The sequence below is a fragment of the Palaemon carinicauda genome, chromosome 3, assembly GCF_036898095.1.
Source record: "Palaemon carinicauda isolate YSFRI2023 chromosome 3, ASM3689809v2, whole genome shotgun sequence".
NCBI lineage: Eukaryota > Metazoa > Arthropoda > Malacostraca > Decapoda > Palaemonidae > Palaemon > Palaemon carinicauda.
The window spans coordinates 167,565,087-167,578,990 of NC_090727.1; positions in this window are offsets into that span (position 1 = coordinate 167,565,087).

Here is a 13,904-nt window from a genome sequence, read left to right on the forward strand (position 1 = left end):
TAAAAGAAGGTTAGCTATTCATTCCACTTGGTATATAAACCAACCACAGTTCCTTTTCAGAAGCAGAAAATAAGATTAATTTTTCTTTGACTCTGTCAATAAGTATTACAAGCCGTTAGTGAGATCTTCCTTGAATCATAGGACCAGTTAAATGCTTGCAGACAGTCGCCAATCTTAATATCAGTGAGAATAGTTTTGTACCATTATTGTCTGTGAAAATAGTACTCTCTCCTATATAATAAAAAGTAAGTCTCTATCTCTCTCTCTCTCTCTCTCTCTCTCTCTCTCTCTCTACATATATATATATATATATATATATATATATATATATATACATATATATATGATTATACTATATACATATATATATATAATTTATATATATATATATATATATATATATATATGATTATGCTATATATATATATATATATATGTATATATATATATATATATATATATATATATATATATATATATATATATATATATATATATTCTTTCCAGTCACGCTGCCAGTCAACCTTATGAAAACAACAATTCCCCAACAATTCTGTCGTTTTTGACGGGTTGCGTAAACTAGTTATAATAATAGAGTGTGTTTAAACGAATTGAAATTCTCCTCTTGGGATCAAATTAACGTCCAAAGTAAGTGACTGATAAAGCCAGTTAGAACATTCGTTTTTCCCCAAATTTTCCTATCGTGTTTTCAATCTCGTTTTCCTGTTTCGGGTAATTCCTGATTACTTTGGTGGGCAGCAAGAAGTGGATTCCTTTTAGTGCAACTTGTACCAACCGTGTGTCACACGATCGTACATAGTAACGACATTTCAGTTTGTGTATATATTATGCTTGTATCTTTGCTCTCCCCTCGCACTAAAAAGAACATGAAATAACATGTATGTTTTTCTCACCATTAACTGTTAACCGATGCAGTGTCAGTTAAACAGGAAATTTCCTGTTGCATTGAGTTTTTGTATATAAAGGAGAGTGTTCTGTAATAAAGTCACTCAGTTGTCTTCATCCTGTCTTTGAGTAACAACCTTCTTTCGGCTCGTCACATTGGTGACCCAGGAAGTCGACTCGCTCCTCCCGCCTTCCACCCGCCCCTCGCCCCTCCATCGTTGGTACTGTGACGGACTTTACGGAAGTTGGCACTGTGGCTGCCCCATTGAAACTTTCGTCATTCACCAGCGGAGAGGCGTTTGCTTGGTTTCAGCGCGCAAAAGTCCAGTTTCGCATCAAGGGCGTGACTCGCTCAACCACCAAAGCAGATTATGTTCTCGCGGCGATATCCGAGGACACCTTCCCAGAAATATCCGCATTGCTTTGTGATCAAGGAGTCACCCCAATAGTGTATGATGCCGTCAAAACATACCTTCTGCAGCAGTACTCGCAGTCGCCAGCCGCCCGTATAGCAAAGCTTTTTCAGCTCTCTCAACAACAGTTGGGGGACCAAAGGGATTCGTTTGCCCTTAGGGAAATGACCAGTATCGCTCGCCTGCAACCTACCAAAGACGGCTCTCCTTGTGAGGTGAACCTACTTCGTGCCCTTTGGATACGCCGTTTACGCAATCCTGTACTTGATGACCAAAGCCGACGCCCTTATGGACCGCCACTTCAAGATCTCCATCAACGCCTCCACTCCTGACGAAGAGGACACCTATTCAACGTCAACCGAAGCTGACGTAAATGCTTTAGGACATACACGCCTACCCAGTGACGTGCCGAAGCGGCGACAAAGCCACCCACCACCCACCACTCGCTCGCTCCCCAACCAACGACTTCTACAGCCACTTACTGCCTGCCAACCACCTCAGTTTTGCTACTACCACTTCAGATTCTTTGCAACCGCGAAGAAATGTGCCAAGGATTGTCAGTGGCCAAAAAACGTGTAAGTAGGCCATCGCTCGTGGCGGTGGCCTCTCGTGTTTCTAATCTTTTCTTTTTACATGATGCAGGAACGGGCATGCGATTTTTGGTAGACATGGGTGCTTGTCGTTCTCTTTTGCCAAGGGAACCCTTCAGGACACGACGTAGTCTGTCTACGTCTGCCGACATCTGCTTGATAGCTGCTAACGGATCTGCGATACCCACCTACGGTTACGAGAACCTCACATTATCGTTTGGAAATGGTAAATTTAATTGGAAGTTTCTCGTTGCTGACATCACATTGCCAATCCTCGGTGCAGATTTCTTCTCTTATTTCCACCTTCTGGTCGATGTCGCCCACCAACGATTGGTCAACGCAGACTCGTGCTTATTGACACCTCTTCAACCCGCCCCCTCCAACCTCGCTCTCAACATCAGTGCACCCATGAATGCCTACGCCCACTTCCTCACGTCGTACCCATAAGTTTTCCGTCCAGAACTTCGCCAAACGCCCACGGCTCCTGCCAAGCACGGTATTTATCACCACATTAAGACGACGGGACCCCCAGTCTTTGCAAAATTCAGATGTCTGGCACCGGAACGATTAGCAGCCGCCAAACAGACGTTCACCGAAATGGAGGAAATGGGCCTTTGCCAGAAGGCCTCCAGCCCATGGTCGTCACCCTTACACATCGTTCTGAAGAAAGACGGCTCCCTCCATTCGTGTGGGGATTACAGGCGCCTAAACATGCAAACAGAACCGGATCACTACCCCCTCCCAAACATCGCCGACATGACCTCCTACCTGCACAAAGCGAAGGTTTTTCTCTACGCTCGACCTCCTGAAGGGGTATTATCAGGTGTTTATGAACCCAGAAGACATCCCCAAGACCACCATCACCACTCCGTTTGGTACATACACCTTCAATTACTCCTGTTTTGGCCTTAGTAATGCTGGGGCCACTTTTCAACGTTTCTTGGATGGCATCTTAGGGGACCTCCACTTCTGTGTATGTTATGTGGATGACATACTTGTGTTCTCCTCCTCTAAAGAGGAACACCTCCGTCACCTGCGCATCGTGCTCGACCGCCTGCAACAAAACAGCCTTGTAGTCCATTACGACAAGTGTACCTTTGGCCCCAACGAAGTGTCGTTCTTAGGGCCCCACATCACTCCTGAAGGAGTCTATTCCCTCCCTGAGAAGGTAGCAGCTGTTCAGGATTTCCCCGCGTCCTCGAACGTCAAAGCTCAGCAGGAATTCTTGGGCATGGTCAACTATTATCACCGTTTTCTGCCAGCCATTGCCGCCACTCTTGCTCCCCTCTACGCCTCCCTCAAGGGCAAGCCAAAGGACCTGAAGTGGGGCCCCCTTCAAGAAGCGACCTTCTGCAATGCAAAGAAGGCCCTATCAACTGCTACGGCTCTTACTTTTCCTATCCCACATACCCCTCTCCTTCTCTCCACCGATGCCAGCGATGTCGCTATTGGTGCAGTACTCGAGCAGGTGGTCAACGGCTCGCCCAGCCCATTGGCCTTCTTCAGCAGAAAACTGTCCAAGGCAGAATCGGGTTATTCTACCTTCGATCGAGAATTACTGGCGGTGCACTTGTCTGTCCGTCACTTTCGCCATTTCTAAGAAGGTATGCCCTTCGTCATTCGCACAGACCACATGCCTCTGGTGCACGCCTTCACTTGACAGTCTGGCACCTGGTCCGCCCGTCAACGCCGACATCTCTCCGCCGTGGCTGAATACAATTGCACCCTTCAATACGTCTCTGGGAAAATGAATCCCGTTGCCGAAGCCCTGTCAAGAAACACGTTGGCTGCCGTTCAACTGGGATTGGATTACAACGCCTTGGCTGAAGCCCAACGCCAGGATCTAGAGTATCAAGCATGTAGGACATCCTGCGCGTCCCTCCGTTGGGAAGACTTCCCCCTCGAAGAATCCAACACCACCCTCCTCTGTGACGTCAGTACTGGTAGACTGCAACCTTGGATTCCTGTTCCCATGCAGCGGCAGGTGTTTGATTTCATTCACGGCCTTTCACATCCCTCGTGCCGTTCTACTGCACAGCTGCTGAAGACGAAGTTCATTTGGCACGGCATTTCTAAGGATGCTAAGGATTGGGTCCGCGCCTGTACTTCTTGCCAAACTTCCAAAGTACATCGACACACGGATTCAGGAGTGGGCACCTTTCCTCAACCTCAGCGTCGTTTCGCACACATTCACGTCGACGTTATAGGCCCCCTACCCACATTACAAGGACATCGTTACCTGTTTACCGTCATCGACCGCTCCACTCATTGGCCTGAAACCAATCCCATGGAAACTGCAACGTACGCCTCATGTACATCTGCCTTGCTCTCAGGATGGATTGCAAGATTTGGTATCCCTGAGCATATTACTTCTGACAGGGGTACCACTTTCACCTCTCAATTGTGGACATCGTTAGCGAATCTCTTGGGCATCCCCCTACATCAGACAACTGCCTAAAACCCCGCTGCCAATGGAATGGTTGAACGTTTTCATCGCACCCTCAAAGCAGCTTTGATGTCCTGCTGCAAGGATTGCAACCGGTTTACTCAGCTTCCCTGGGTCCTCCTGGGACTAAGGACGCCTCCTTAAGACGCTCTTGACGTCTTGGTAGCTAAAATGGTGTATGGCGACCCGTTGGTCGTCCCTGCCGAATTTTTTCATTCTTCAACCTCCTCCGATGATCTCCAGCGCATACGTCACGTTGTGGGAAAATTTACTCCATGCCACCAGACTTACAAGCCCTAAGCGAAGCATCACACACTGACAGACTTGCACTCTGCAACACACATCTTCCTGCGCAACGACACTAGCAAGCCACCACTAACGCCCCCTTACAAGGGCCCTTTCCTTGTGATCCGATGTAGTCCGAAAGCATTCCTACTAAACTGTGACGTTGCCGAGAGAGGGTTGTGAATTCAATGGCAGGAAGCAATCAACTGAGTTGTTTATTAAGAAACACTCTCCTTTATATACAAAGCCTCAAGGCAACAGGACATAACCTATTTGAGAGACAGACAATGTTACAGAGCAAAACCGGAGACATGATCATTCAGGTTCCTTTTAGTGCGAGGGAAGAGCGCAGATACAAGCATAATATATACAAAATAATTATGTACAATTGTATGACACACGGTTGGTACATGGCTCCCCCCCTAAAAATGACATACTGTACATGTTAAATAGGTCGCCCTGATCTAGAGAGGCGAACTGAAGGCGGGTCATCTGGCAGAAGATAAGCAGGTTTTAGACGAACCATGGAGACCCAGTCTTCTTTGCCCCGAATGTTTAGGAGGAATGCTTTCGGACTGCGTCGGATCACAAGGAAAGGGCCCGTGTAAGGGGGCGTTAGTGGTGGCTTGCTGGTGTCGTTGCGCAGGAAGACTTGCGTTGCAGAGTGCAAGTCCGTTGGTATGTGATGCTTTGCTGGGGGCTTGTAAGTCTGGCGGCACAGAGTAAATTTTCCCACGACGTGACGTATGCGCTGGAGATCGTCGGAGGAGGTTGTAGAATGAAAAAATTCGGCAGGGACGACCAACGGGTCGCATTACACCATTTCAGCTGCCGAGACGTCGAGGGCGTCTTTAGGAGTGGTCCTTAGTCCCAGGAGGACCCAGGGAAGCTGAGTAAACCAGTTGCAATCCTTGCAGCGGGACATCAAAGCTGCTTTGAGGGTGCGATGAAAACGTTCAACCATTCCAATGGCAACGGGGTTGTAGGCCGTTGTCTGATGTAGGGTGATGCCCAGGAGATTCGCTAATGACGTCCACAATTGAGAGGTGGAAGTGGTACCCCTGTCAGAAGTAATATGCTCAGGGATACCAAATCTTGAAATCCATCCAGAGAGTAAGGCAGATGTACATGAGGCGGACGTTGCAGTTTCCATGGGATTGGCTTCAGGCCAATGAGTGGAGCGGTCGATGACGGTAAACAGGTAACGATGTCCTTGTGATGTGGGTAGGGGGCCTACAACGTCGACGTGAATGTGTGCGAAACGACGCTGAGGTTGAGGAAAGGTGCCCACTCCTGAATCCGTGTGTCGATGTACTTTGGAAGTGTGGCAAGAAGTACAGGCGCGGACCCAATCCTTAGCATCCTTAGAAATGCCGTGCCAAATGAACTTTGCCTTCAGCAGCTGTGCAGTAGAACGGCACGAGGGATGTGAAAGGCCGTGAATGAAATCAAACACCTGTCGGCGCATGGGAGCAGGAATCCAAGGTCGCGGTCTACCAGTACTGACGTCACAGAGGAGGGTGGTGTTGGAGTCTTCGAGGGGAAAGTCTTCCCAACGGAGGGACGTGCAGGATGTCCTACAAGCTTCATACTCTGGATGCTGTCGTTGGGCTTCAGCCAGGGCGTTGTAATACAATCCCAGTTGAATGGCAGCCAACGTGTTTCTTGACAGGGCATCGGCAACGGGATTCATTTTCCCAGAGACGTATTGGAGGGTGCAATTGTATTCAGCCACGGCGGAGAGATGTCGGCGTTGACGGGTGGACCAGGCGTCAGACTGTCGAGTGAAGGCGTGCACCAGAGGCATGTGGTCTGTGCGAATGACGAAGGGCGTACCTTCTAAGAAATGGTGAAAGTGACGGACAGCCAAGTGCACCGCCAGCAATTCTCGATCGAAGGTAGAATAACCCGATTCTGCCTTGGACAGTTTTCTGCTGAAGAAGGCCAATGGGCCACCTGCTCGAGTACTGCACCAATAGCGACGTCACTGGCATCGGTGGAGAGAAGGAGAGGGGCGTGTGGGATAGGAAAAGTGAGAGCCGCAGCAGTTGATAGGGCCTTCTTTGCATTGCAGAAGGCTGCTTCTTGAAGGGGACCCCACTTCAGGTCCTTCGGCTTGCCCTTGAGGGAGGAGTAAAGGGGAGCAAGAGTGGCGGCAATGGCTGGCAGAAAACGGTGATAATAGTTGATCATGCCCAAGAATTCCTGCAGAGCTTTGACGGTCGAGGGCACGGGGAAGTTCTGAACGGCTGCTACCTTCTCAGGGAGGGGGTGGACACCTTCAGGAGTGATGCGGTGCCCTAAGAACGACACTTCGTTGGCGCCAAAGGTACACTTGTCGTACCGGACTACAAGGCCGTTTTGTTGCAGGCGGTCGAGCACGATGCGCAGGTGACGGAGGTGTTCCTCTTTTGAGGAGGAGAACACAAGTATGTCGTCCACATAACATACACAGAAAGGGAGGTCCCCTAAGAAGCCATTCATGAGACGTTGAAACGTTGCCCCAGCATTTCGAAGGCCAAAACAGGAGTAATTGAAGGTGTATGTACCAAACGGAGTGGTGATGGCAGTCTTGGGGATGTCTTCTGGGTTCATAGGCACCTGATAATACCCCTTCAGGAGATCGAGCGTAGAGAAAACCTTTGCTTTGTGCAGGTAGGAGGTCACGTTGGCAATGTTTGGGAGGGGGTAGTGATCCGGTTCTGTTTGCATGTTCAGGCGCCTGTAATCCCCGCACGAACGGAGGGAGCCGTCTTTCTTCAGAACGATGTGTAAGGGTGACGACCATGGGCTGGAGGCCTTCTGGCAAAGGCCCATTTCCTCCATTTCGGCGAACGTCTGTTTGGCGGCTGCTAATCGTTCCGGTGCCAGACGTCTGAATTTTGCGAAGACTGGGGGTCCCGTCGTCTTGATATGGTGATAAATACCGTGCTTGGCAGGAGCCGTGAGCGTTTGGCGAAGTTCTAGACGGAAAACTTCCGGGTACGATGTGAGGAGGTGGGCGTAGGCATCCGTGGGTGCGCTAATGTGGAGAGCGAGGTTAGAAGGGGCGGGTTGAAGAGGTGTCGACAAGTACGAGTCTGCGTTGACCAATCGTCGGTGGGCGACATCGACCAGAAGGTGGAAATGAGAGAGGAAATCCGCACCGAGGATTGGCATGGTGACGTCAGCAACGAGAAACTTCCAATTGAATTTACCGTTTCCGAACGATAATGTGAGGTTCTCGTAACCGTAGGTGGGTATCGCAGATCCATTGGCAGCTACCAAGCGGACGTCGGCAGATGTAGACAGACTACGTCGTGCCTTGAAGAGTTTCCTTGGCAAAAGAGAACGTCAAGCACCCGTGTCTACCAAAAATTGCACGCCCGTTCCTGCATCCTGTAAAAAGAAAAGATTAGAAACACGGGAGGCCACCGCCACGAGCGATGGCCTACTCACACGTTTTTTGGCCACTGACAATCTTCGGCACATTTCTTCGCAGTTGCCCCGAATCTGAAGTGGTAGTAGCAAAACTGCGGCGGATGGGAGGTAGTAAGTGGCTGTAGAAGTCGTTTGTTGGGGCGCGAGCGATTGGTGGGTGGTGGGCGGCTTTGTCTCTGCTTCGGCACGTCACGGTGTGGGCGTGTATGTCCTACGGCATTCATGTCAGCTTCAGTTGACGTTGAATAGGCATCCTCTTCGTCAGGGGTGGAGGCGTTGATGGAGGTCTTGAAGTGGCTGTCCATAAGGGCGTCGGCTTTGGTCATCAAGTCCTTTATGGGTAAACTATCGACATCGGGTATGGCAGCGCGTATAGGTCCAGGTAAACGGTGTATACAAAGGGCACGAAGTAGGTTCACCTCACGAGGAGAGCCGTCTGCGGCAGGTTGAAGGCGAGCAATACTGGTCATTTCCCTGAGGGCAAGCGAGGCCCTTTGGTCCCCCAACGGTTGTTGCGAGAGCTGAAAAAGCTTTGCTACACGGGCGGCTGGCGACGGCGAGTACTGCTGCAGAAGGTATGTTTTGAGGGCGTCATACGCTATTGGCGTGTCTCCTTGTTCACAAAGCCAGTCGGATATTTCCGGGAAGGTGTCCTCGGGTATCGCCGCGAGAACATAATCTGCTTTGGTGGTTGAGCGAGTCACGCCGTTGATGCGAAACTGGACTTCTGCGCGCTGAAACCAAGCAAATGCCTCTCCGCTGGCGAACGGTGAAAGTTTCAATGGGGCGGCCGCAGCGCCAACTGCTGTAGTAGAGTCCGTCATAGTACCAACGATGGAGGGGCGAGGGAGGGGGGGGTGGAAGGCGGGCGGAGCGAGTCGACTTCCGGGGTCACCAATGTGACGGTGCCGAGAGAGGGTTGTGAACTCAAAGGCAGGAAGCAATCAACTGAGTTATTTATTAAGGAACACTCTCCTTTATATACAAAACCTCAAGGCAACAGGACATAACCTGTTCGAGAGACAGACAATGTTACAGAGCAAAACCGGAGACATGATCATTCAGGTTCCTTTTAGTGCGAGGGAAGAGCGCAGATACAATCATAATACATACAAAATAATTATGTACAATTGTGTGACACACGGTTGGTACAAAACATTCGTGGCAAAGAAGACCGGGTCTCCATTGATCATCTAAAACCTGCTTATCTCCTGCCATATGACCCACCTACAGTACGCCTCTCTAGATCAGGGCGCCCTATTTAACATTTACAGTATGGCATTTTTAGGGGGGGGGAGCCATGCACCAACCGTGTGTCACACGATCGTACATAGTAACGACATTTCATTTTGTGTATAAATTATGCTCTTATCTTCGCTCTTCCCTCACACTAAAAAGAACATGAAAATAACATGTATGTTTTTCTCACCGTTAACTGTTAACCGATGCGGTGTCAGTTGAACAGGAAATTTCCTGTTGCATTGAGTTTTTGTATATAAAGGAGAGTGTTCTGTAATAAAGTCACTCAGTTGCTTTCATCCTGTCTTTGAGTCACAACCTTCTCTCGGCTCGTCACAAACTGCAATGGCTCAACCTTTCTTTTTTGCTTTTGATTTTTTTTGCATTTCTTCATATTTGTTTCCCAGTTTTCCCGAATTGCAGAAGCGTTTTAGGCTGGACGACAAATCTATTTGATGAACTGTTCGTTCACGAGAGTAGTTTCTGATAAAAATGTCGTTTTATTATCATTGATATCATTGTTCATATCATTATATTCATTATCACACTTAACAATACTTAAAAATCCAGCTAATATTTCTTAGGATTTTGAAGATGAAAATTCATCGGATGAAAGATCCACAAAAACAAAAAAAAGAAGATCAATAAGTAAAATTAAAGCTTATTTACACGTATGAATATTCACGCATGAAAGCACTTCGTATATGCTGAGCCTGTATTACACATGTATACAGTATAGCGGCTAAAATGTGAACTACTTTCACGTCCTGAGTTGGATGTTGGATCTTAATTTGATGTTTTATTTCCATTTCTGTCAGTAACTAGAAGGGAACTCAGTAGAGAGCATACCTCTACCACGGCAGATTATCCCTCGAGATTATAGTTAATTCAGTCGACCTTTTGCTCTACTTCGACATTGACCTTTGACCTAGGACTTTCAAAATTGAATCACTTCCAAGTCTAACATAACAATTAATCTATGAAAGTTTCACTACTCTAGGAATAAAATTGTGGCCAAGAAGTTGTTCACAATCAAACAAACAGACAAATGAATAAACATCGGGAAAAAACATAAACTCTCCATCTTCGTTGGCGGAGGTAAATATATTTACTTTTAAACTGAATCACCCCGTAAAGACCAAGAGGACGGGAAAAAAAGTATCCTTACCTGCCCAAATATAAATAAAAAGAATAAATGTGAAGATATGTGGAAGAAATAAAAATAGGAACTCTGCGGCCAAAGAAGCTAGTGACAGAATGGAAGATCAAAATAGAATGTCGGTGCTCTAACTGGAAGATTGAGCGAGATAGTGGATGGGATTGAGAGATGGATGGCCATCCTGTGTGTGCTAAAGATTAATTGATTGATTATGAGTTATCTGGATGTGTGCTGAAAACTAGATGGAAAGGAAGTGGAAGTATAGACATAGGAAAAGGATATATGATCTATTACAGCGGGTTATAAGAGGGACGAAATGGAGTTGGAGCTATAATCAGTAATAACTAGAAAGAAAAAAAAGAGTGGTAGAAGTAAGATCAAATGATAGGCTTTTAAAAATTACGATGATAATAGGGAATTAGATAGAAGATATAACTTAATCATATTCTCCTCAAATGGATTGCCAAGAACAAGAGAAAGAATGATTTGAAGTAGAGTTGTTGGCAGATGTTATAACAGGGAAAGAGGTGGAGAAGCTAATCATAGGAGCAGACATGAATGGCAGATTAGGGAAGAAAAGGGATGGATATGAGGAGGTGCATGGAGACCATGGGTTTGGAATTATGAATGAAGATTGGGAGTATAAATTAAAGATTGACCAGAATTTAGAATTGACTTGTATGACCACCTGGTTTCAAAACTTGGATAAACCTTTTAATCTTGGAAGTGAAGGAGTGGAAAGCCAAATAGATTAGATCCTGGTTAGAAGAGTTAACAAAATCAATGTGAGGAACTGTAAAATATTTTTTGGGGGAGTAAGTGTTAAACAACATAGACTGGTAGTGATGGATTTTACAATGAGAGGTATGATATCTACGAAGTGAAAGGAATCTAAGATTAAGATTTGGGGCCTTAAAGGCTTAAAGGAGAAAAGGGTGAGCAATTTAGGGTGATTGTGTGAAGTAGACGACTAGAAAGGTTGAACTTAGAGAGTGGACTGTACTACAGAGTGGAAAATATCTGGGCGATTAAGAAAGAATTATGTGTGGGGGAAACATAGGAACCAGCGGGAAGAACCTGTGGATATGCTGTATCAAAAGGAGAAAAATTGCGGTGGGAAAGAAAGGTTCAAGAGTCAATTAGAAGAAAATCAAAAGGCATTCAAGGACTAGAGAGCAAAGCATGCACAGGGTGCAAAGGAACAGTGCAGAGAAGAGGAAAAAGATTCGAGGAGGAAAGTAGGTATAGCTGTTGGAAGAATGTAGACCAATGAAATGAAAGGCTAGAACAAGGGAAGGAGAAAAGGACATCTATAAGATTTCACACTTGAGGAATAGGCAAAGGGAGGATTTGGGGTAACTGGTAATCATCAAGGATAGAGATGGAAATATATTGCATAGGGATGAAGATATTAGGAGGAGATGGTGACAGTACTTTGAACATTTATTGAATACTGAAAATGAGAGAAAGGAGCTGGGAAAAGCATAGAGGGTAAAAGGGCCAGTGATGAAGATTCAGAATACAGAAGTGAAGTGGGCAATACGTAAAAAGAAAAAAATGGTAAAGCACCAGGTCCATCCAAGTTTCAAATTGAAATAGTCATGATACTAGCTACAAAGGGGAAATAATGGATGGTGAAATTATTAACATTGATATGGAAAGATGAAATAATTCTCAAAGACTGGAGGAGAGACTAATGGTATGTACAATTAAGCATAAAGGTGGTGATGCCTTGAAATGTGTTAACTACAGGGGAATTAAGCTAACAAAGCATTGTTTTAAAGTATTTCATGGGGTACTACTGTTGATGAGCGATTGAGAGAAATTGTGAAGATTTAGAAACAGCAGTATGGATTCGTGAGGGGGAAGGGACTGTGGATGCTCTCTTTATAGTAAGGAAGCTACAGTAAAAGAGGCTAGAGGGAAACCAGAAGCTCCTCTGTGCTTTTGTAGATTTAGAGAAGGCCCATGATAGAATCCCAAGAGAAATTATGTTTTGGCGCTTGAAAAAGAGGAAAGTTCCAGAGAGATTGGGTAGAATGGTTGAGAGGATGCATAAAAGATCATGGACAAAAGTAATATCAGTAGTTGGGGAAATAAAAACCTTTGAAGTTAATGCTGGATTTCACCAAGGGTCAGCATTGAGCCCATTTTTATTTGTGGTGGTCATAGATGTCTTAAGTTAAGAGATCGGAAAGGAAAAGTTGTGGAAGTTGATATAGCAGATGATTTGATGATTACTACTGAAAATGAGGAAGACTTGCGGAGAAAAATTGTAGAGTGACTGGAGTCTTTGGAGAGTGGTGGCTTGAGGTTTATGTGGATAAGAATAAGGTTATTGTGGGCAGTAAGGAAAGTATGGAGAGTATAGCCATACATGAAAGTAGAGTCAGTTATAAAACAGGTGGAACAATTTAGATAATTGGAATCTACTAAAAGTCCAGATGGAGGATGTGAGGCTGAAGTTGAGAATAGGATTAAGTGGAGGGATAAGTGGAGGGATGTAATTGGAGCGGTATGTGATAAGAAAATGCCAATCAAGCTAAAAGTCAAGATCTATAGAACAATAATAAGACCAATGTTAATGTCTGGAATGGAAACGTGGATTCTAAGACAAAAAAGAGGAAACAAAGCTTGAGAGAAAAGAGATGAGAATACCACAGTCTGAAAGATTGGAAAATGATGAAATAAGAAATATGGCAGACATATTATATAATATAGAGGTGATAAGAGTGTTACGACTGAGATGGTGTGGGCACGCGTTGAGGATCGACGGAGGTGAGGGAGTGAGGAAGGCTTGGGAGGAACATGTTAGGGCTGAGGAAGATCGAGAGGGAGGCAGAGCTTTAGATGGTGATATAAGATGGACGTTATGAGGAAAAGAAGTTTTGCACCTAAAAATGAGTAACAGTAGGAGTGCATAGACTTATATTAGATTTGGATTTACTAATGCCTATATTAATTCGTTTAACGTAATGTGAGATGAGCTAGTGGCCGAGCTTGCAAGTGAATGGCATAAACTGTCTTCTGGAACGTGGTAAAAACGATCCTATATAATTGAAACATAAGTAATACGGGACTGGTGATATGATATGGGTGATAAGAAATTACTTTGCCGATTGGTAGGCTATGGGATCAAAACAACTCATTCAGTCTTCTGCCTCATAATCTAGTTTAGTCGTATAGCTTGACTAGAATAATGGTATGCAAGGGTTTAGAAGTAGAAGGAACCTAAAGTATGTAAAAATTTTGAGCTCTGTGTGAGAATTTCAAATCTATGGAGCACAGCATATGTTCAGAAGCCTAAAAGAATAAAATTTTATTCATTAGAATGATCATGTGGAATTTAGTTATGTTAGGCAATTGGGTGAGATGGACCAGAATTACCAAGATAAAGGGGGAATTCCCCAGAATTTTAAAGTTTAACAAAGGGATTAAGTGATATC